The following is a 24229-nucleotide window of genomic DNA, read 5'->3' as shown; positions in this document are numbered from 1 at the left end:
GTGTACCACGTCTTCTTTATCCATTCATCTGTCAGTGGACACTTGGGTTGCTTCTATATCTTGGCTATTGTAAATAATGCTGCAATAAACATAGGGGTGCATAGATCTTTTCAAATTAACATTTTAATTTTCTTTGGATAAATACCCAGTAGTGGAATTACTGGACCACATGGTAATTTCTATTTTTAATTTTGTGAGGAACCTCCATACTGTTTTCCACAGTGGCTGCACTAATTTACATTCCCACCAACAGTGTACAAGTGTCCATCTATTAGATTCCTAATTTCACTTATTATATTTTTCACTTCTAGGATTTACAATGATTTATTTTTTATTAATACTAATTCTCTGGTGAAATTCTGCATCTTTTCATCTAATTCCTTAAACATACTAATCATATTTTTTAAATTATGACTAAATAAATAAGTGAAGTATGTTTGTCCCCTGTAGGTTTATTTCCATGGTCTGTTTTGTCTCTTGATTTTCAATCATTTAGTCCTGTTTCCTGGAATTGTTGATTTTTTTAATTGAATGCTAGATTTTGTATATAAAAAATTATAAGACTCTTAATGATGATATTACTCTCCACAGAAGAACTCATTTTCTTCTGGCAGTGAGACAGACTTCAGGCATATCACCTTTATCCAGGTAAGACTAACTTGCCCTAATGTGAGGGCACAGCCTTTTCAAGACTCTTAATTAAAACCCTTGTTTATCAGAGTTCTTTCTCCTTTACTTATTTATTTTATTATTTTTTTTAATTTTATTTTTTTTTAATTTACATCCAAATTAGCATATAGAGCAACAATGATTTCGGGAGTAGATTCCTTAGTGTCCCTTACCCATTTAGCCCATCCCCCCTCCCACAAACCCTCCAGTAACCTCTGTTTGTTCTCCATACTTATGAGTCTCTTATGTTTTGTCCCCCCCACCATTTTTATATTATTTTTGTTTCCCTTCCCTTATGTTCATCTGTTTTGTCTCTTAAAGTCCTCATATGAGTGAAGTCATATGATTTTTGTCTTTCTCTGACTGACTAATTTCACTTAGCATAATACCCTCCAGTTCCATCCACATAGTTGCAAATGGCAAGATTTCATTCTTTTTGATTGCCGAGTAATACTCCATTGTATATATACACCACATCTTCTTTATCCATTCATCCATTGATGGACATTTGGGCTCTTTCCATACTTTGGCTATTGTTGATGGTGGTGCTATAAACATTGGGGTGCATATGTCCCTTCGAAACAGCACACCTGTATCCCTTGGATAAATACCTAGTAGTGCAATTGCTGGGTTGTAGGGTAGTTCTATCTTTAATTTTTTGAGGAACCTCCATACTGTTCTCCAGAGTGGCTGCACCAGCTTGCATTGCCACCACAATGCAAAAGAGATCCTCTGTCTCTGCATCCCCACCAACATCTGTTGTTGCCTGAGTTGTTAATATTAGCCATTCTGACAGGCCCAGAGCCTGACGCGGGGCTTGAACTCATGGACTGTGAGATCATGACCTGAGCTGAAGTTGGATGCTTAACTGACTGCTTAACTGACTGAGCCACCCAGGTGCCCCTGTGAAGGTTAATTTTATGTGCAAACTTAACTGGGCTAAGGAATGCCCAAAGAACTGGTAAAATGTTATTTCTGGGAGTGTTTGTGAGAGTATTTCCAAAAGAGATTAGCATTTGCATCAGTAGACTAACAAAGAGCGCCCTCACCACTGTGGGCAGGCATCACTCAATCTGTTGAGAGCCCGAATAGAACAAAATGGTGGAAGAAGGATGAATTCTCTCCCCTTCTCTCTCTCTCTCTCTCTCTCTCTCTCTCTCTCTCTCTCTCTCTCTCCCCTTGAGCTAGGACGTCCATCCTCTCCTGCCCTCAGACATCAGCACTTGAGATTCTCAGGCCTTCTGACTCTGAGACTTACACAAGCAGGCCTCCATTCTCAGGCCTTTGGCCTTGGACTGGGAGTTACACCATCACTTCTTCTGGTTTTCAGCCTTCAGACTTGAACTCAATTATACTACCAACTTTCCTGGTTCTCCAGCCTTCAGATGGCAGATCATAGGATTTCTTGGCCTCTCTAATTGCTTGAGCCAATTCCTATAATAAATCTCTTCAGATAGATAGATATCCCATTGGTTCTGTTTCTCTGGAGAATCTTGAATAATACAGACCCTGAACTCCAGCTTTTGTCTTCCCAGAATAATCTGAAGATAATAATATTAATTCCACCACCATTTTTTGTAGTTATCCCCCATCCGTATTTTATAGTTAGGCTATATCTACATCGTTGGAGCATATAGCCATTGTATAATAATCTGTTTTAGCTCCTATTTGGTCTTAGTTATGCCAGTAACTCTTTAGTGCTCACCCCCAGTTCTTACGTTGATGTCTCTATAGTCATTTTGTTTGCCTGAAGTTCATATACTACTAAATTCCTTGGGAAGGGCTTATGGGAACAATATTCTTCGAGTTCTTAGATGCTGTTAACAGTTTGCCTGTGTTCTTCATAATTGACTCATATTTATTTCCTTAGTGATCTTAAAGATTTGACCACATTTTCTGATAATAATTTTAAAAAGTAAGTCTGATAGTAATCTCATATTTTCTTTTTTAAGCCATACATTCCTTTTTTTCTAGGGGCCCAAAGGATTTTTTTTCCTTTTCTTTAAAATCCAATAACCTTACCAGAATTTGTCACTCTGTGTCATGGTGTACTCTGTCTGAATTGTTTCAATTTTTTTTTCCAGAAAGGTTTTCTTGAACATAGTTTTGGTGTTTGTTCTGTTCCCTTATTTTTGTTTTCTTCTTTAAAGACTTCTTTTACCTAGGGGTGCCTGGGTGGCTCAGCTGGTTAAGCATCCGGCTTCAGCTCAGGTCAGATCTCACATCTGGCTCTGTGCTGACAGCTCAGAGCCTCGAGCCTGCTTCACATTTTGTCTCCCTCTCTCCCTCTCTCTCTGCCTTCCCCTGCTCATGCTCTGTCTCTCTCTCAAAAATGAATAAATGTTAAAAAAAAAAAATTTAAAGACTTCTTTTATCTGATTTTGGATCCTCTTTGTCACTCTTCAATATCCATTGCTTTCTCTCAAATCTTTTCATCTCTTTCTTCATTAAAAAAAAAATTAAATCTTTTCTTGTATTTCATTTGTTTCTCTTAAGGCACTACTGTTGAGTTTATTTTCTCTTATTTCCTTTCTAGAATACTCATTATTTCTTAGATTATTATTATTTTCTTTTCCTTCTTTAAAAGATTTTATTTTTAAGTAATCTCTACACCCAATGTGGAGCCAGAACTCACAATCCTGAGATCAAGAGTCACATGTTCCTCCAACTGAGCCAGCCAGGCACCCCTGTTTCTTTATTTCTAATTATATTTTTGAGTCCTATCACTTCATCTCTGGGTTTCTAATTCTTTTTTCTGTTGTTTCATATCTTGTATTATTTTCTTAATGTCTTTTAGCTCATTTGGAATTAGCGGTTACAGTTTTGCTCTGTTTTGTGGGTGTGTCTATCCAGAGTGCTCTCGTTGTCTGTAGGGATGTTATTCAGCTTCTTTCCCCTCCTTTTTTTTTCTTTATAAAAACTATGTTACCTTTATATTTTTCTGTTGTTTCTTGTAATTTGAAATTAGTTTTCCTGAACTTCTGTAATAAGGTAGCATTCAGGAAAGCTTTCCTCACTTCACAGAACTTTGTCTGTTGGTTTTGGAGAACATTAAAAAATAAGTGCCTGGATAGCTCAATCAGTTGAGCGTCTGACTCTTCATTTCAGCTCGGGTTATGATCCTGGGTCGAGCTGAGCGCTGAGTCTGTTTGGGATGCTCTCTCTCCCTTTGCCCTTCTCCCCCATCTGCGTGCTCGCTCTCTCTCTCGCTCTCTCTCTCTCTCAAAATAAAAATAAATAAGTAAAACAACAAGGCAGCTTGCTTTATGATGTTGCACCACTTTGGTCTGGAGCTTTTCTTTCTCTCATCTCTGTTGTCCGTGTACTGTTAAATTTTTAATTCCACCCTAAGCAGTTTCTCCTTAGTTTTGAGTGGTCACGGGAGCCCTATCAGACCTTCCCCCCACCCATCCACCACCGCCCCCCCCCCTGGGCTTAATACTGGTATTGGTCAAAACCCCTCCCAGTTTCAGCTGCTGTTCTTAAATTGGCCTGCCCTCTTTCCAGAAAGTCAATGCCCGTTGGCTATTCGGGGGTCTTCCTGTGCTCAGGTCCAACAGATGCATCTCCCTTATCCTTTCTCCCACACATACACTGATAACATGCAGCTCTTATGGCTCATGGTGGTTTGTACCCATCCACTTATATTTTGGAGTTTGTGAGGGCTCCTTGTCACCTAGTTCTGTTGTAAATATTGTTCACAGGTTTGGGGTTTTACTATGCAGTTTTTCTCTCTGTTTTTATGTAGGGATTTAGAGAAAATGAAAAATTACTGATGCTGTCATCTTCCCAGAATCCTCTCCCGAGTTAATTCAATTATAAGTGTATTTTGTATTACATTCCCTTTGGGAGCCTGCTCATAACTTACGGGTGTTGACATCTTGCTTCTGCTTGGGCCTGGGAAGGTTAAGGGCTTTAAATCTTAGCTGTTTATGATACCACAATTAATGACCAAACATAAGGAAGCTAAAATATGAACATAGTAAATTGCCAACTCACATGAATTTTTTAAAAAGCATTTAAATTTAATTACAGCAGAAATATTTCTGAGGATTTGGGGATTGTTCTTAACAATAAATAAATCATTCATGTATATATTTTCAGAATTAATGCAATGAAATTTTCATTTATGGGGTACACATACATATATTTCCTGTGTACAAGCTCCATGGGATGTAGTTACATACACTGTTGTAAATTTTAATTTTACTACTCTTGTAGTTGGGAAATTGTAACAACTGGCAAAAAAAAAAAAAAAAAAAAAGAAAGAAAAGAAAAGAAAAGAAGGATTTTCAGTAAGCAGCCAGTCAACTATCATTAGCTCTAATGGAATTCAGCATGGACCTTAAGAACTAGAAAAAGTCTCAAGTGGTCATGTTGTCCAGATCATAGGCTCAAGATTCTTTATAACTCAATGTGTTTAAGAACTGACAATTAAAAAAAAGTGTTTTTTAACGTTTATTTATTATTGAGAGACAGAGAGAGACAGAGCATGAGCAGGGGAGGGGCAGAGAGATGGGGAGACACAGAATCCAAAGTAGGATCCAGGCTCTGAGCTGTCAGCACACAGCCCGACGCGGGCTCAAGCTCACAAACTGCGAGATCATGACCTAAGCTGAAGTCAGACGTTTAACCAACTGAGCCACCCAGGCACCCCAAGAACTGACAGTTTTGTAACAATTAACAGTATCTGTAAGAAATGGGGTTTTGGTTTCGCTATCAGATGAAGTAGAGTGACAGCAAGCACAGTAGACAGAAACAATACTTAAGCACGACTTTGAAAAAATACAACAGAGCCGTGGTAGCTAGGAAACAGCAGCACAGACAGTGCGTTGAAGAGGAATAGTTGAGGAGCGAGGGGTAACTCTAGGGCCATGTTATGATGCTATGCAAGTGACATTGCACATGGTTGCCATAGTTACAGAGCTACATAAGCTATAGACACACAGACCCTATGTACCACCCACCCTGCTGCCACTGCTTTCCACACCTGCCCCCTCTGAGTTTTCTACAGCTCCAGTGCAAGGAGAAAAAGGCCATATGGCTTAAATCAAAATATTTTTTTCACTTCTAAAAATCAGAATAAGAGATTCAGAACAGAAGGCAGGGAAACATCGGAAAATGCTTATTTCCCAAGGGTCAAGAGGCTCCAGAACATCCACTCCAGGAGGAAAAGCTGGTGACCCTTAGTCACCCACTTCCATGTCTACTTTCGTGTTCCTTTTTACCCTCTCTGTTCCTCTTCTGGCTACACAGATTCTGTCTCTCTCTCTCTCTGCCTTCCCTGCCCCCAACTCCCTGTCTTGATAGCAGCACCAGGGAGAGTCATCACATTGTTCAAAGGAATACATGTGGATTGAAGTGGTAAAGCAGGGATTAGATATTTTGGTACTCTGTTTTCTTCCAGTCGGATTAAAGAAAAGCTTTTGGGTGGCACTGCCAGATTTAAAGGAAAATCAGGGTACGCTGAAGAGAAAAAAATCAGTGGTGGTTGGGGTTCTGGAGTGGGGAGAAGAAAAAATAACAGAAGAGGGAAGCATATTGGATATAACTAGGGAGGTCCCTAGATGTCATCCTGAATTTGGGTGTGAGGAGGTGGGCAGTGACAAACACGTGTGGGAGAGGGGTCCCAGGGGAACATCTGATTTTTCCTGGTGTACTCTTTCTGGTGAACTTCGTACTTGGTCAACTGGAGGACCTACTTCCTCACATCCACGGGTAGCATAATGTGAATAACATGGTTTAGGTACTTTTGGGTGCTATTTTTGGGATTTCACCTGAAATGAAATCTCTAGACTCTTTAAGCACACATTCTTTCTCTGCGCATCCCTTATAAGCCAACCCTGCCCTAAATATCTAAGACAGTGCGGCACAGGGGAGAGATGGCTTTGCCATCTGCATTAGATTCCTAGTTAGTTAGTTGCTGTAGCAAAGAACCACAAACTGGGTGGCTTAGAACAAGAGAACATTATTGTTTCACGGTTCTGGAAGCCAGAAGTCTGAAATCACACTTCCTCTGAAACTTGTTGGTGAATCCTTCCTTACCTGGTCCTAGCTTCTGGTGCCTTGCCTGCGATCTTTGGCGTTCCTTGGCTTATAGACACATCACTCCAATCATGTATTATGACATGAAGTTCTCCCTCTGTCTCTTTACATGACATTCTTTTTATAAGGACATCTATCATATTGGATTAGAGGTACTGAGGGGGGCAACATTTCAACATACCTTTTATGGAGGAGACAAAGTTCAGCCTCTAACACAATCCATCCGATCTGAGTTCAAATCCAAGTTCAGGCACTTATGAACTGTGTGGTCTTGGGTGAGTCAGTCTCTCTGAGCTGAGGTTTCCTGATCTAAGAAATGGAGTGGTCAGGGAGGTCATAATCCCAGCCTCACAGGGTTGTTGCCATATGGAAGAATAGAAAAGGAGGAAAAAAAGGAGCACATATCAGGGAGAGTAATAGAAAGGCTCAGCAGACTTGCTCTGTTATAGAAATGAGTAGTTCTGACCCAGTGAGTGAATACTAGGGAACAAGGGGTAAGGTTATCACTGCGTGATCAAGTACAGGTGAGCAACCTTTTCACATGACCCTGTGTAGGTCAATTTAAAGTAAAAAGTATTGGGGGCAACTGGGTGGCTCAGTCACTTAAGCATTCAACTTCGGCTCAGGTCATGACGTCACAGTTCGTGAGTTTGAGCCCCGCATCTGACTCTGCGCTGACAGCTCAGAGCCTGGATCCTGCTTTGGATTCTGTGTCTCCCTCTCTCTGCCCCTCCCCAACTCACTCTCTAACTCTCTCTCCCTCGAGAATAAATAAACATTACAAAATATTTTTTAAAAAAAGATTCTCCCCTCTGCCCCTCTCCCCCATTTCTCTAAAGTAAAGAATAAAAAGAATAAGAAAAAAATAAAAAGATAATCAGGCAAGTGATGGAATAAAGAAACTGAGCTGACTATGAACTAAACCCATTCTCTTCCAGTGAGACAAAAATGGTACAACTAGACCACACCTGTGGCACAGTGAGACTTCTGGAAATGACAACATCACTCAGGATGCAGTGTTACTTCTGTCAGCAGATTTTCTTCTTAGGTAATAATTGCCGTGTCATTGTGGTAACAAGTATGCTCTGTTTCTGCTTTGCTAGTCTTGATAAATAGATTCACTGTCTCCATAAGTCTCTAAACTCCCAAAAGAGAGCATGTGGTGGTTGGTGTGGCCAGTATTCATCCCTACCAGACAGAGTCCTTGTACCAGGCTATTATCTAGGCCTTTGACCTTTGGATCAGGCATCCAGCCTTGGTCCAATCAGCTGAGACCAGGGTGATGGGGTCACATGGCAGACTTGATGCATAAGACCTCGCCAAAAGCCTAAAACTTTCCACAATACTTTCCAGAAAGAATAAAACTGCAGGCAGGACTGTTCTCATAAACACTGGAAAGCATTTCTCCTCCTGGATTTTGTAATAGATCTCCATCCATTTCTCCATTTCTCACCTCTCTCCAAGTTGGGGAGCTGGACACAGTTCAAAAAATTCCCTATATAGAGCACCTAATTGTAGAAGTTACATATATTAGACTTGCTTGAAACTTATTCTACCCACACCCCCTATTCACATACACAACATAAATAAGCTCATACATTCTTTTCTTTTTAATCCCTGGCTCCCATTTTGAGGAAGAAATAAATTACTTTCTACACATAGTTTTGTTTTTTTTTTTTTCTGGCATGTCAACATTAACAGTAGTAGCATAGAATCTTCCAAAGTGCGATAAAATGAATTGCTTCAGTTTCAAGGTGGGATTTTTACCACTTAATATAAAACATTCTGGCAATGTCTACCAATTTATATTCTCTAGAGCAGGGCTCTGCAAGCTCTTCTGTAAGGGGCCAGATAGTAACTATTTTAGGCTCTTTGGGCAATATCGTAACCACTATCCATCACAACCACTCATCACTCTCATTGTAGTATTAAAGCAGCCATAAACAATGTGTAAATCAATGAGTGTGGCTGTGTTCCAGTAAAACTTTATTTACAAAAGCAGACTGGACTTGGCTCAAGTTTGTAGTTTACCAGGCCCTGATCTAGAGGATAATTATTTATGGTTTTCTGCTATTGGGCAAAGTAAGAGCTGAACCTCACAATAGTGGTCGTTTTTCTAACAGATGGCATGGAGTTTCGCTGTTCAATTGACTTTCCTTATGTAGATTAAGTTATACAATAATAAATAATTGAAGGTCACCACATCACACAAGCCTGTATGGCCATATGCCACAGCACTGGATTTATTTAAAATGATTTTTCTGCATTTCCAATTTGAGACCAGCTTAAGACAAAGGAATAGGTAGTGTGTTCTTAGGTTTATCCGTCCAACATGTTGTTTCAGACACACTGTGACAGCTCTAAAGGACACATAAATCAAGCAAGGTCCCTGTCCTCAAGGAGCTTATGATTTTATGTACTCGTTTCCTAGGTTTGCCGTAACAAAGTACTGCAAACTGAGTGGCTCCAAAAAACAAATGTATCGTCTCACAGTTCTGCAGCTGGGTCTGAAATCAAGGTGTCGGCAGGGCCCCGCTCCCTCTGAAGCCTGTAGAAGAGAATCTTTCCTTGCCTTTTCTTAGCTCCTGGTGGCTTGCCTGCCATCCTTGCCATTGCTTGGCTTATAGCTCCACTGCTTAATTTTCTGCCTTTGTCATCACATGACATTCTCCCCTCGTGTGTCTCTCTTTTCCTCTTCTTAAAAGGATACTGGTCATAACAATTCAATATACTCCACTATACTCTAGTATGACGTCATCTTCTCTTAACTCATTTCATCTGCAATGAGCCTGTTTTCTTTCTTTCTTTCTTTCTTTCTTTCTTTCTTTCTTTCTTTCTTTCTTTCTTTCTTTCTTTCTTTTTTAATGTTTATTTATTTTTGAGAGAGAGACAGAGGGCATGAGCGGGGAAGGGGACAGAGAGAGAGGGAGACACAGAATCTGAAGCAGCTCCAGGCTCTAAGCTGTCAGCACACAGCCCGACACGGGGCTTGAACCCACGAACGGCAAGACTATGACCTGAGCCAAAGTTGGACACTCAACCAACTGGGCCACCAGGCACCCCAAATGACCCTATTTTCAAATAAGGTCATAATCCGAGGTACTGGAAGTTAAACACATTTTTGGAGGAGAAAACAATTCAGCCAACAGCAGAAGGTAAAAATAAATGTAAAATAAATGTGAAAAACGTGGTTGCTATGATTCAAGTCTGTGTAAAGTACAGGGTGAGGACAGGGGATAAAGGAGATAAACTTTATCTGGAAGGGTTTGGAAAGGCTCCATAAAGGATGTGAAATTTGAGCAGGTTCTGGAAAATGAGGCTAAATGTTTGCCAGATGCAAATGGGGTATAAGTTGGGCCTGGGGATTGGAAGAGCATCCCCTGCAGGAACAGCAACAGAGGCAGTAAGTAGTGTGACGTAACCAGTTTCATTATGGTCCACTATACCCTGAAGGGGGTTTAGGCTTACTGTTTTCCAGAGAAATAAAAATGAGGCCTAGTTGATGCACCTGTGACAATTGTTCAAGATCACTGGCAGCTCCAGAATTTCCATATAGGAGGGGCTCAGGGGGACAATCTAAGTGGAAGGCAGGTGACTAATCAAAGCTATTTTTTCATAGCAATCACACTGTTTTTACTTAGTTTGCCTGTCATAGATTAATAAAAATAGCACTTAGCTAAATATGCTTTATTGGCACTTCACATAAAATGGAGAAAATATTAATTGTGCATTTCAAAGAGTAAGTACAACCAGGGGTGACTTGAGAGGGCAGTGATGGAAACTATGAAAAAGGGGCAAACCTTCCTCCCAGCCTTTTGCCTACTCTCATCCCTAAGGGTTGAGCGTTGTTTCTTTACACTTAGCACTGCAATAAGTGATTAAATGTGTTCTATCTCCTCCCCAGGTGTTGTTGTTGTTGTTTTTTTTAAGTTTATTTATTTGTTTAGAGGGAGAGAATGAGCAGGGAATGGGCAGCAGGAGAGGGGGGCTCTGTGCTGACAGCAGTGAGCCTGATGTGGGGCTTGAACTTACAAAATACAAGATCATGACCCGAACTGAGGTCAGACACTTAACTGACTAAGCCACCCGGGCACCCCTCATCCCCAGTTTATAGGTGAAGGCGGTGAGGTTTAGAGAGATTAAATACGTTGCCCTACTCACACAGCTAGTGATTCCATTCTGATGATAATCTAAAAAACTGTATAGTAAATGTGTGAGCTAGTCTTCTGCACTGGCCAGCAGTAGCCACTAGCCACATTTGGCTGTTTGAGTGGAAATTCATTAAAAATTCTGTCCCTGGCTTACTCTAGTCCCCTTCAAGTGCTCAGTAGCCACAAGTGGCATTGGATAGTGCAGATACAGAACATTTTCATTAAAAATAAAATGACCACTTTATAACTGAGTACTATAGTTTTGTTCATGTTTGCTTTGTTTTTATTTAAAAAATTTTTTTAATGTTTATTTATTTTTGAGAGACAGAGACAGAGTGCCAGCAGGGGAGGAGCAGAGAGAGAGGGAGAATCCAAAGCAGGCTCCAGGCTGAGATGTCATCACAGAGCCCAATGCAGGGCTTGAACCCACAAACCGCGAGATCATGATCTGAGCTGAAGTCGGACGCTTAACCAACTGAGCCACCCAGGCCCCCTCCTCGTGTTTGCTTTGTGTTTGTGATCAAATTGGCACAATGTAGCATTCTCTAGTTGTCCTAGGCAAATGAGGAAAGAATAGAGTTGGCCTTAGTATGCGAATGATGTATTACCACTGTATTAAGGAAGGTAATCTAATGGTTCAAATAAAGAAAAATTGCCATTACAAATGCACTGAAATCAAAAGAACCTGCCCTGTGGCAATAAGTAGCATGCTTACTTTATAATTAGTTATATAGTTTTAGCAAAATAATATCTATCTCATTAAACTAATATTGTCAATTTAGATATCACTGGCTTGATAGTTTTATTTAAATTCAATCTGGAAAAGTATTTGGTTCATAAGAACTATAAATATTAGGAGTTTGTACCTAGTTTTATTTTTGTTACATGAAGATAACATGCTAAGGGTGATTTGGATAAATGTAAGGACCAGTGGAGAATTTTCATTCCTCTTTAGAAGAGGTCATCATTGAGAAACCGAGATTGAGAAACACTGTGAAAACCTTCAGGATGAAGGAGCCTGAACACATCACCTGAAACACACAGTCCCAGGCCCACTGAGCATGCATGATTATCAGTATTCTATCAAACCCAGATTAACTAGAACACTCCTGTCACTAGTACGCCATAGCTGTACCCAGGGATATATTAGTATACCAACTGCAGCAGCTGACAAGGCTTCACACTGATGAAACATTTTACCCCACAATTTTCTAATCACCCCCTTGTTTTAGAATTCAATTAGTGAAACTTGATTTACACCATTCATAGATACAGAATTTTGCACCTCCCTTATGTAGCTCTTAATAGACAAAAAAAAAAAAAAAAAAAAAAAATTTGCTGTAAGCAAGGAGACCACAAGGCAAGACCCACTTTTCTTTTTCTGGCACATGGATATTTTTTCTCTGTCTTAATCAGACCAACTATTCTCAAGCACCTCACTGATGGGAAATAGGACTCAAGAGCATCATTTTCATATTACCACCTCACAATATTTTCTTAAAAGACTCCCTGTCTCCTCACATAGTCTTCGGACTCCAGCCTTCCCCTTGACATCTACAGGCAGAGTTCACAGTCCCTGAGACAAACACTGCTTTCCTCACCATAAATGAGAAACAGAGGCGCATCTAGGCTGGACTATCTCATCGGGTGCACCCCAGGGCTACAATCAGCTCAAGCTGGTCTTTCTACTGTGATTGCAATAGAGAAGCCCGCTTGGGTGACTCCTATACCACTGGGGAAGTAAACTCTTATTTTTTTTTTTTTAAACATTTTTTTTTCCAACTTTTATTTATTTTTGGGACAGAGAGAGAGAGAGAGAGAGAGAGAGCATGAACGAGGGAGGGGCAGAGAGAGAGGGAGACACAGAATCGGAAACAGGCTCCAGGCTCTGAGCCATCAGCCCAGAGCCCGACGCGGGGCTCGAACTCACGGACCGCGAGATCGTGACCTGGCTGAAGTCGGACGCTTAACCGACTGCGCCACCCAGGCGCCCCAGTAAACTCTTATTTTGAGTGGCATTTTGTATTACATTGAGACCCTTTATGTATGTTGTTGCACTGTATATGTATCCCCAGAATCTTGGCTGAATGTCTTACCTCTTATTTCTGAAAACTGCTTGTTGAATATTCCTACTATTTTCTGCAGAGTCAGACTTAAGACACAGCTGCTATGTAAGTGGCAAATAAGCTACCAAAATCCTATGAACCAGGATACTATAAAGTGCTAAATAAACAAACAAACATACAAACAAACAAACAAAAACTGGTTACCATCTTTTAAAATACTCCAAAGATATACAAACTACCACTGACAAGAGTTTTAAAAATCTACCTCCCCTCCCTTGAGAAGGTGTTTCTGATTGTTGAGATAAGTAAGTAAAGCAATCTTTCACTCAAATTGTGTGAGTGTAGTTAATTAAAACTGTTGAAGTTAAATTATGCTATGCTAATAATAGTAGTCACCATTTATTTGGCTCTTACTCTATACCAGATACTATGCCAAGCTATTTACATTTACTATTTATTCCTTACAATTACTTAATGAAGGTATGTGGTGGTAGGTGTGTTTTAAGGAGTTGAAAAAACAAAAACAAAAAGTGAGGAGGCCTAGGAATTAGCCTGAGGTCACATAGCTACTAAAGTCAGAATTTGAACTCAGAGCTTCCTGAACTCCCAAGCCTCACAAGCAATAATCTTAGGTATACTATTATTACATAATAATATTATCAGGTATAATAAGGTTATATGTCATAATGAGCCATATTTCAGTTAATTTGTTGCTATTCCTCAAACTAAGCATTCTGATTTTCTTTTTTTTTAATTAAAAAAAATTTTTTTACCATTTATTCATTTTTGAGAGACAGAATGTGAGCAGGGGAGGGGCAGAGAGAGAGAGAGGGAGACACAGAATCTGAAGCAGGCTCCAGGCTCTGAGCTGTCAGCACGAGTGCAACTCGGGGCTCGAACCTATGGACTGTGAGATGCTGACCTGAGCCGAAGTCAGACACTTAACCAACTGAGTCACCCAGGGACCCCAGCTTTCTGATTTTCAATATTTACTTCTAGCTTCCAGGAAAATGTCAAGACAAAATTTCACTGTGGTCAGTTACAGATCACTCTTAAGTTATCTCAGTGTGTTGGCAACTCAGATACCTTCACAAAGTACCTTTTTTTTTTTTTTACTCTTAATTCATGAGGTTTGGCCCCAAGTCCCCAAAGCATTTTCATCTCCAGTCAGAGAGGTCTTATGAAGCACATTGATGCCCCATTTCATCCCAAGGTGAGCTCTCAACAGTGCTCCGCAACCATGACCTCACTTCTCTAGTGGCGTCACCTTTATGAGAGAGTTCAGCCGCCAACAGCTGGGCATCGGTGGGACAGGAGCGGAATAATGAATTAGCCACTTGAAAACTCAAGGGGAATTTTAAGGGTCTGGATTTTTTCCAGGTCTCCTGGTAGGCATCCTCACTTTTGTCAATAAAAAAATAGCTGATCTTTAGAAAAACACAAGCAAAGGGCACCTGGGTGGTTCAGTAAGCTAAGCATCTGACTCTCAATTTCAATTTAGGTCATGATCTCATGGTTCGTGAGTTCCATCCCCACATTCGGGCTCTGCGCTGGTGGTGCAGAGCCTGCTTGGGATTCTCTCTCTCCCTCGCTCTCTGCCCTTCCCCCACTCACATGCTTTCTCTCTTAAATTAAATAAATAAACATTAAAAAAAAACATAAGCAAGACTTAAATCTAGATTACTTTTAGAAAATCTTAGTATGTACTTGAGTTTTATTACGTAAACTTTGATAATTAATTCTGTAAACCCAAAACCAGTCCGTTGTAAAAGGTACCGTGTCTTCCCTACCCTGCCTCCACCTTCAGGACCAGGGGCAGACTCAGGAAGCCTATCCATTCCTTGTCACTTCTTGTCCCTTATCAGTTTATTTAGGGGAACATGTATGGGCAAAGAGAAGAGTGTCAGTTTGGCAGGCACTTACTGGATAGTTATTTCATATACTGTAAAACCTAGTCAATAAAATGTATCCAATACGGAATTTGTGATGCTATCAATTGTTCTGAAGTTTGTATTTGCACCATCAATAAAAAGGGTGTGCTAGACAAATACATAATGTCTACATAATTATAATTTGTAAAGAAAAGAAAACTTTTTTTTTTTTTTTTTTTTTTTTTTTTTTTTTTTTTACCGTGGACCAAATTGTGCACCTGTCATCCCTCCCCACACTTCAGATTCGTACTCAAGTCCCAACCCGCAATGTGGTGGTTTTTGGAGGTGGGCCTTTCAGAGGCAATTAGGTTTAGATGAGGTCATGGGGGTGGAGCCCTCATGATGTGATTAGTGTCCTTATAAGAAGGGTTACCAGAGCGCTTGCTTGCTTGCTCTCTCTGCCTTGGGAGGACCCGGTGGGAGGTGGCCGTTTGTAAGCCACGAAGAGCATTCTCACCAGAACCCTGACCGCCATGGCACTCTGATTTCGGACTTCCAGTCTCCAGAACTGTGAGAAAATTAATCAATGTTGTTTAAGCCAGCTGGTGTGTGTTGTTTTGCTATGACAGTATGAGCTGATTAATACGTCTTATGTTACTTTGAAGCACCTATCTGCATGCAAAGAAAATTAATAATTTTACAGTTACCATTTGCATGTGTTCATTAAAGCAAAGCTGATAGGACCTCTCCTTGGCAATGCTTCTGTGATCCTCTTTAACTTGGAAGTGATAAAACTGCCTTTAAAAAATTGCATAATGCAGTTTTTTCAATAATTTGGACAGAGTTATAGCCAATTAGTCAGAATTTGTGAAGTTTTACTCTTCTGCCCCAAAACTCTAAAGAAGTTATTATGTATCAGAACAAATTAAATGTTGTACCCAGTGAGACACATGGGCTCATTCTCACAGCAAGATGTTGTGTTTTGTTGTAAGAGCATTAACATGGAATGGATTTTTGTGGATAACCACTGGAGCTAGGTGTCAAATACATGGAGTTCATTGACATTCTCTCTACTTTTGTGGGCATTTTAAAATATTGATCACACAAAGCTCTAAATATATGCATAATCATGAGCTACATATGCACTAATGAGTGGACAAATTGACTATGCAATCCAAGTGTGGTTGCTTAGTTGTGTTTTGATCCATAACCATTTTTAAAAATGGAAAATAACCGCCTCCTGGCCCCCTTTGTAAAAAGTGCAAACGATGCCAGCTGCCTTGAATGGAAGAGAATGTTTTGCACTCTATTTTCACAGCTGCCTTATCAGTTTCCTAAACTCAATTAGGGTGGAGTGCAGGAACTATGGGAGGACTAGGGGCTTTGTTGCAGTTTGAAGATAACCATATCTTCCCAGGCTAACCTCTTAGAGTGAAGACTTCTCCCCAGAGGAGGAAGACAGTAGGGCCTTAAAGTGATCTTAGAGTTTACAGAGTGGTTGAAGCTTGACAATCTATGGAGACCTCTGCCAGCCTTGTGGGAAAATGACTCGGTATGCAATTGTTTTCACTTGGGCACTTTCCCAGACTAGATAAAGTCTCTCCATTCCATCCTACCCCTCCTCCTCAAAATTACCTGAACCCCAGGTGTGGCAGGTTGGTATTGTTCTGAATGAAGTAGGGCAAGAACTACCCGGTAAATAAGGAAAGTATCTCTTCAGTCTTCTTGCCTGCTGGTCATGGCCATGTTCTCTTGGCTTCAGTGTGGAAATGAGAATTTCCACAATTTCAAAGGTAGTGTTTGCTACTGTTCATTAGTGGCTGAGTAATTATTTAGGTTCTTGACCTCTTTACATGCTCTGGATTTCCATGGCTGTAAGATATGAATTGAGCTGAGGACTTTATGAGGAGCAGGAGGAAATGTGTTTTGTTTTTTTTTGTTTTTTTTTTTTTCTCCTGCAGAGTTTTCATTTTACTCCTAACCTAGTTTTAGACTGGAGATGTGGGTGGTGAGCATTCAGGCCCTTCGTGAGGCATTACACAACCTATGAGAGTTCTACAGAGTGGATAGAAAAGTGCCTATAACCCACTTTAAAAAAGTGTTTCATAATATAGACTCTGAAACCCTGACATTCTCCAGGGCGTGGAATTATTGACATTGTTACCTGATGGAAGAGAAGAATTTGTTTTTAATTTTTTTTAAATGTTTCTTTATTTTTGAGAGCGAGAGAGACAGAGTGCAAGCGGGAGAGGGGAAGAGAGAGAGGGAAACAGAATCTAAGGCAGGCTCCATGCTCTGAGCTGTCAGCACAGAGCCTGATCCGGGGCTCAAACTCACAAACGGTGAGATTGTGACCTGAGCCGAGGTCGGACACTTAACCAACTGAGCCACCCAGGTGCCCCTGAAGAGAAGAATTCTTAAATAGTCCTTGCTCCTGTCCCTCACAGGTTAGAGGAGAAAGGAGGGCGAGGGTAACAGATGAAGGCGGTTAAGGAATGCTTTGTCTTTGGGACTTACCAACCACTTACTGTTTCTAAGACCTGAACTCCAAACCTAGAAAAAGTTGCCATGTACAGGGGGATTGCAGTTAGTATCACTTTTATTTATCACATCAAATTCTCATCAGAAATTTTCATTAAAATGAAGCCCAGGGGCGCCTGGGTGGTGCAGTCGGTTAAGCGTCCGACTTCAGCCAGGTCATGATCTCGCGGTCCGTGAGTTCGAGCCCCGCGTCGGGCTCTGGGCTGATGGCTCAGAGCCTGGAGCCTGTTTCTGATTCTGTGTCTCCCTCTCTCTCTGCCCCTCCCCCGTTCATGCTCTATCTCTCTCTGTCCCCAAAAAAATAAATAAACGTTGAAAAAAAAATTTAAAAAATAAAATGAAGCCTACATTAAGGTCTTCACTTTCCCTTTGTTGCTAGAACTTTTAAGGTAGATGTGTTGTCTATTTTCATCAGCATTTTGAGAGCTCGTACGAGGTGCAACAATGTCCCTAGGCAGTTGGGAAAAGTTATAAAGAAGTTTGAGTCGGGGCACGTGGATGGCTCAGTTTTTTAAGCATCTGACTCTTGATATCGGCTCAGCTCATGATCTCCCTGTTGTTGAGATGGAGCCTGGTGTTGAGCTCTGTGCTGGCATCACAGAGTCTGCTTTGGATTCTCTCTCTCCCTCCCTCTCTGCCCTTCCCCTGTTCACATGCTCTTTGTCTCCCAAAATAGACATTTAAAAAAAAAAAGTTTGAGTCCTAATAGTCTCATATTTCAAGGATCTTATCTTTCACTAATTTATTAAATAAATATTTGAGTGCCTACTATGTGCTAAGCATGTGGCAAAACAAAAGAAATCCAAGGTCCTAACAGCTTGCATTCTAATGTGGATTGACTCACACGGAAATGGAGCATTAGGGAGTAGCAAGGTCAAATATGAAAATAGGGCAGGGTGACAGTAAATGAGTATTTTAAACTGGGTCACGCGGAAAGGCTACTCCAAGAAAGTGACATTTGAATTGAGACCCAAATATTGGGAGGAAGCCAGTAATGGCAGATCAAGGGAATTTATATTCTAGGAAGAGGGAGAAAATAGTGCAGAAACTCCAAAACTTAATATGCTCAACAAACAAAGATGGCATGTATGGCTTGGGAGAGCAGGGGAAGGGATGATCCAGTCAGGGAGGACCAGAAACCTGATCGTGTAAAGCCTTGAAGGCCAGATTTAATGCTAAATGTAATGGAAAGACCTCAAAGCGTTTTAAGTGGAGGCATGGTATTATCTGACTTGCACTTTAAAATATTACTGTGGCTACCATGTGGAGAATGGATTATATAAAGTGGCTATAACAGTAACGCTGGTGAGGGATGATGATGGCTTGGATAAGGATAAAGATGGAGAGAAGCAGGCAGATTTGGGATATTCTGGAGGTAGAGGAGAGTGGATAGCACTCAGTGGTGGATTTAATGAGGGGGGATGAGCGAGCCCCACACGCCTAGCTTGGGCTCTTGTTAAAGTTATTTGCTAGATCGGGAAAGCTGGGAGAATAGATCAGGCTGGGAAAACCAGGGTTTGCCTTGGGGCATGTTAATTTGGAAATTAAACATCCAAATTAGATGTGAAGTAGGCAGCTGGTTAAGAAGGAAGGTTGGGGCTGTAAATATAAATTTGGGAGTTATCAGCATAGAGAGCGGGACAGGAGCCAGTAAAGTGGGTTGAAGAGAGGTGAGAAATGAAGACAGTGGCTACAGACAACTTCTTATAAGATACTGTAAGTGGGGAGTAGAGAAATAGGGTCACAAGAGTATGTGGGGTCAAGCACAGGTGTTTAAAAAAGACTTTTCTACAAAAAGCTGAGAGTACTAAACTATGTTTCCAAGCTGATGGGAATGATGCAGGACAGAGGGGGAAAATGACAGTCTGAAAGGCTCTCTAGAGATTGTCTATTACATCTCCTCCAAACATAGACCCAGAGACTGAAGACCATTTGGAAAACTAAAAGCCTAGCTTACTGTTTGGTATATATGTATTGCCTTGGAGAGGCTTTGGGAGAGGAGAGGGACAGAGAGAGACCATGAGCATGGAGAAAAGGGGATTAGAGAGGGCAGGAGGATAAGGAAATGTGACTTAAAATAGCACAGAGTCAGAAAATAAATCTTTGGGACCCGGGGAGGAGGCTGAGGAATGAATGAGTTAGGTTTCTACCTTCTAGAGACAAATCTTTCCACACCTCCTCAGTTCCATCATCCATCAAAGTCTTTCTGACCTGGAGGGGGCAGCGGTTAAGAATAGTGCTGGGGCCCCTGGGTGGCGCAGTCAGTTAAGCGTCCGACTTCAGCCAGGTCACGATCTCACGGTCCGGGAGTTCGAGCCCCGCGTCGGGCTCTGGGCTGATGGCTCAGAGCCTGGAGCCTGTTTCCGATTCTGTGTCTCCCTCTCTCTCTGCCCCTCCCCCGTTCATGCTCTGTCTCTCTCTGTCCCAAAAATAAATAAACGTTGAAAAAAAAAAAAAAAAGAATAGTGCTGACAAACTTGGCTCCCCTTCTTGGTGGAGGGTGGTGAGTTCTGGAACTGCTCTGTGCCTCAGTTTCCTCACCTGAATATGGACTCAGAAGTGGTCACTTGATTAGCGTGTTAGCGTGTGAATTAACAGAGACCATCCTTGCAAAGCACATAACACAGTATTATTCTAGGCAGTCCATGCCTTTGGGCAAATACTTAGGATTTTGAGGCCAGGGAACATGTCTTATGCTTTGAGCTTTCTAGGACTTCTATAGCTTTAACTGCAAATGAATTTTTAGTGTTCGCCTTCTTTTTCTCTTTTTCTTTCCCTTTCTTTTTGCTGCGCTCCTTACATCTCCTTATCCTTTTTCTACCTACCAAAGCCTGCCTCAAAACTCACCTGTCCTTCACCACCTGCTGCCTACCGCTCTACCTCCTACCCCTTTACACTTATTTCTTTGGTCTATAGAGTGTTCTGTTTAATGTAGATTCATAGAAAGTCAGCATGAGGTGGACCTTAAGTTTCATTCTGTCTCACCTCCCAAAGCAAGAAACATTTTAAGTGTGATCACCTTGATTTAAAAAAAAAAAAAAGTTTGTCAGGACACCTGGGTGGCTCAGTTGGTGAAGTGTCCAACTTCGGCTCAGGTCATGATCTCACAGTTCAAGGGTTCGAGTCCTGCCTTGGGCTCTGTGCTGACAGCTCAGAACCTGGAGCCTGCTTCAGATTCTATGTCTGTCTCTGTCTCTCTCTCTCTGCCCCTCTTCTTCTCATGCTCTGTCTCTCTCTGTCTCTCAAAAATAACTTTAAAATTTTTTTTAACATTTTATGCCAATGCTAAATTTATCTTTTGTTGCAGAGTTCATGTATAATTTCACTACTTCACCTAGTTGATTAACTCCACAAAGATTGGTATTCAGAAAGCTCTCCTACCCAAGAGAGCATCTCAGCCCCATGTCAATTTCTGACATTGTTAGTTGATTTTACGTGTGTGTATGTGTCTACATGTGTTTATGTGAGAGAGACCTTTCCCATTACAACATAAGTTCCTTGGGGCACCTGTCTGGCTCAGTTGTTGGAACATGTGACTCTTGATCTCAAGCCCCATGTTGGATGTAGAGATTACTTTAAAAAAAGTCTTTGAGGGGCATTGGGTGGTTCTGGTTGTGTTGGTTAAGCATCAGACTCTTGATTTCAACTTAAGTCATGATCTCATGGTTCATGGATTCAAGCCCTGCATGGAGCTCCATGCTGAAAGTGCAGAGTCTGCTTGGGATTCTCTGTCTGTGTCTGTCTGTGTCTGTCTGTGTCTGTCTGTGTCTGTCTGTGTCTGTCTGTGTCTGTCTGTGTCTGTCTGTGTCTGTCTGTGTCTGTCTGTGTCTGTCTGTGTCTGTCTGTGTCTGTCTGTGTCTGTCTGTGTCTGTCTGTGTCTCAACAGATAGATAAATAATCTGTCTTTGGGGCATTTGAGTGACTCAGTTGCTTGAGCATCCGACTCTTAATTTTGGCTCAGGTCATGGTCCAGAGTTGTGGGATTGAGCTCAGCATGCTCAGCATGGCACCTGCTTAAGATTCTCTCTCCTTCTGTCTCTCCCCTGCTCATGTGCCCGCGCTCGCTCGCTCTCTCTCTCTCTCTCTCTCTCTCTCTCAAAACAAACTAAAAAAGTGAAGTCTTTAAAAAAAAAAATTTCCCAAGGACAGACACCTAGTTTTTTTTATGAAATATTTCAGCCACAGGAAAAACTAGAGGGAAAACACAAATGTGTATACTCCATCCAGTTTATTTTTTTATGTTTTTTTTTGAGACAGGAGGAGATTGAGAATCCCAAGCAGGCTCTGCACTGTCAGCACAGATGCTTGATGCAAGGCTCAAACTCAAAAACTGTGAGATCCTGCATGACCTGAGCAGAAACCAAGAGTTAGACACTTAACCACCTGAACCACCTAGGTACCCCTACTCTATCCAGTTTAAAATCTCACTTGCACAGTTATAGTTGTCTCTTCCTACCCATAAGAAATCTCTACCCTGAATTTTTTTATCATTCCTATGCAGATTTTTATCCTTTGATTACATATTTATGTGTCCCTATCAAGTTCTGCTTTCCTAGGGGTTCTGAAATACATAGTAGGTTCTCAGTCAAAGTTTGTTGAATGAATGCTGTTTCCTTAAGAACAGGAACCAGGTCTTGTCTTTCCTTTTCTGTTATTCTTCCCCAAATCTTTGTCCCCTCCTGGGCCATTTGGAAGAGAAAATAGGTGCTTAATCGTTGTTGGCCTATATAAAATCTATGACCTAAATTATAGCTGTCCTACAAATTCTCCTGGTGTCTGCCCCTATGAAGGACAGAATGTAATATTACAAAGTTGAGTTATTACCCATGTATAGAGGGAGGGAGTTCATTGGGAACCATGCCAGTTGCCATTTGTGGATACTTGGTATCCTATTTGCCTTTCTGAGCACTGGCTCTTCCTTTTCCACAAGAGAAGATGGTCTGCTTAGACTCCACCAATGAGAGGCACTTACATGATATTTGGTAGAGGAAGAGAAAGAGAAGCCATTGTTTTCTGGAGGATCTTATGGGCAGAAGTATGGGCAGCAGCAGATGGAACGGGTGGTGGGGGACTTTTGCCTCCAGCTTTTAAGTGTTCTGAGGATCCTCCCTACAGGCAGCTGAGATCAGTAGCAGTGGTTTCCTTGTGATCTGTGCACTTCCAGATTCCCTGAAAGGGTTCCTAGCCTCCATTTCTCCTGTAGCTTTCTTAGGGTTGTGAAAGCCTCTAATTCCCTGTGCTAAAACCCTTCCTGTTGGAAATACAGTGGTGATTGTTTCCCTGATAAAAGAACCTAGTCTACAAGCTTCCATTGGTAACCCTAGGACTGTAGAATTTCATAGAGAGGCTCTCTAAGCCCCTCGGAACAGTTGTGATGGCATCTTTGGAGGTGGTGAGTCGTTGATTTCCAGGTTTGGGGGTTCTTCAAGTTGTCACCCGAACCTGTGTTTGCAGGATCTGAGGAAACTGGGCTTATGATAAAAATGAACACAGTTAACATTGAATCTATAAAACTGTAGAATCTACTGAAGCAAAAGAAGCGTAATATAAACAATTAGTGTTATGACACACATTTACAGAATGTATCTGAAGAACACAAACCACTAACTGGGCGGAGTTCTGGTGGCTAAGAGACAGGAGTTGGGGAAGAGTCCCTCTCCACTACGTATGCTCTTGTACCTTCTGGATTTCATACCGTGTGCATGTATGGCCCACTCTGAAAATAACTTACATCTAATAGCAACGGTTGTATATTGGTTTTTGTATACTGACTTTACCATTATCAGAGTTTCAAAAATCACAAACTCTGACAACTTAAGATGTTAACCATGAAGTGAAGAGACCTGAATTTGCACTCACTGCTTATAGGAGTTTGTAGAACTACTTTCGGGAGCTTGGGAAAGGTGTCCATTTGGTAAAACCCAGTAAAGTTAAATATATAAACCCTATGATCAGCAATTTACCTTCTATCAGGAGAAAGGTACAAAGATGTTCATTTTAGTATTGTTTAATAGTAGATAAACTGGAATCATAAAAATGTCCATGAACAGGAGAATATATATAAAAATACTAAGCAACAGTTAAAACAATATGGATCCTTCTCAAAGATGTATTTGTGAGAAAAGAAAGGATCTGCTGGGTGATATATACAGTATGGCAGCATTTAGGTAAATTCTAAAACACACATACAAATAGTAAAGTTTTTGGGTTTTTTGAGGGCTAGAAGGTTTCATACCTAATTCATGAGAGCAGTGGCCTCTGTTACGAGAAGAGATGAGGAGGGGTGACTGGGTGGCTCAGTCGTCGGTTAAGCATCTGACTTCGGCTCATGAGACCTTGGCTTAGGTCATGATCTCCTAGTTCGTGGGTTCGAGCCTCAGCTCTGGGCTGACCTCTTGGAGCCTGGAGCCTACTTCAGATTCTGTGTCTCCCTCTGCCACTCCCCTGCTCGAGCTCTCCCTCTCTCTTGCTCGCTCTCTCTCTCAAAAGTAAATAAACATTAAAAAATTTTTTTCTTAAAGAGAGGAGATAGGGATTGACATGGAAAACAAAAGAAACTTCGTCTATTTTTTTAATCTGAAAATGATAAAATGTTTTTTTTCATTCTGGTGGCACGTAGTTTTACATTATCTGTACTTTTCTATGGTACTTTTCAAAATAACATATTCCGTACATTCTGCAATCTCCCACTCATTCCCCTGTCCACTGCAGTCTGGATTGTGTCCTGCATCAGTCAGGATCCTAGCAGGAAACAAAGGGCGCAAATGGGGTAATTTGAGGAGAGTTTAACATAGCGACTATTTACAAAGATGCTGACAGGATACTGTAGCCAAAAGAATAGTGTGGCACCCCAGGGGCTGGTAACAGCAGGAAGCTGTCATTACCC

The 24229-nt window shown here is 41.1% G+C and overlaps 1 long non-coding RNA gene across 2 annotated transcripts in view; it reads left to right on the top strand.

Moving 5' to 3' along the window:
• The window catches only part of LOC123381819, an 81711-nt gene that overhangs the window by 19512 nt on the left and 37970 nt on the right, over positions 1–24229 (top strand). For both annotated transcript variants that reach the window (XR_006589265.1, XR_006589266.1), the window contains exons 3-4: positions 592–648; positions 7653–7762. This is a non-coding gene — a long non-coding RNA (uncharacterized LOC123381819). The remainder of the gene's footprint in view (positions 1–591; positions 649–7652; positions 7763–24229) is intronic.

The sequence above is a fragment of the Felis catus genome, chromosome E1 (genome assembly GCF_018350175.1).
Source record: "Felis catus isolate Fca126 chromosome E1, F.catus_Fca126_mat1.0, whole genome shotgun sequence".
Lineage (NCBI taxonomy): Eukaryota > Metazoa > Chordata > Mammalia > Carnivora > Felidae > Felis > Felis catus.
This window is presented reverse-complemented; position numbering and strand designations above follow the sequence as displayed.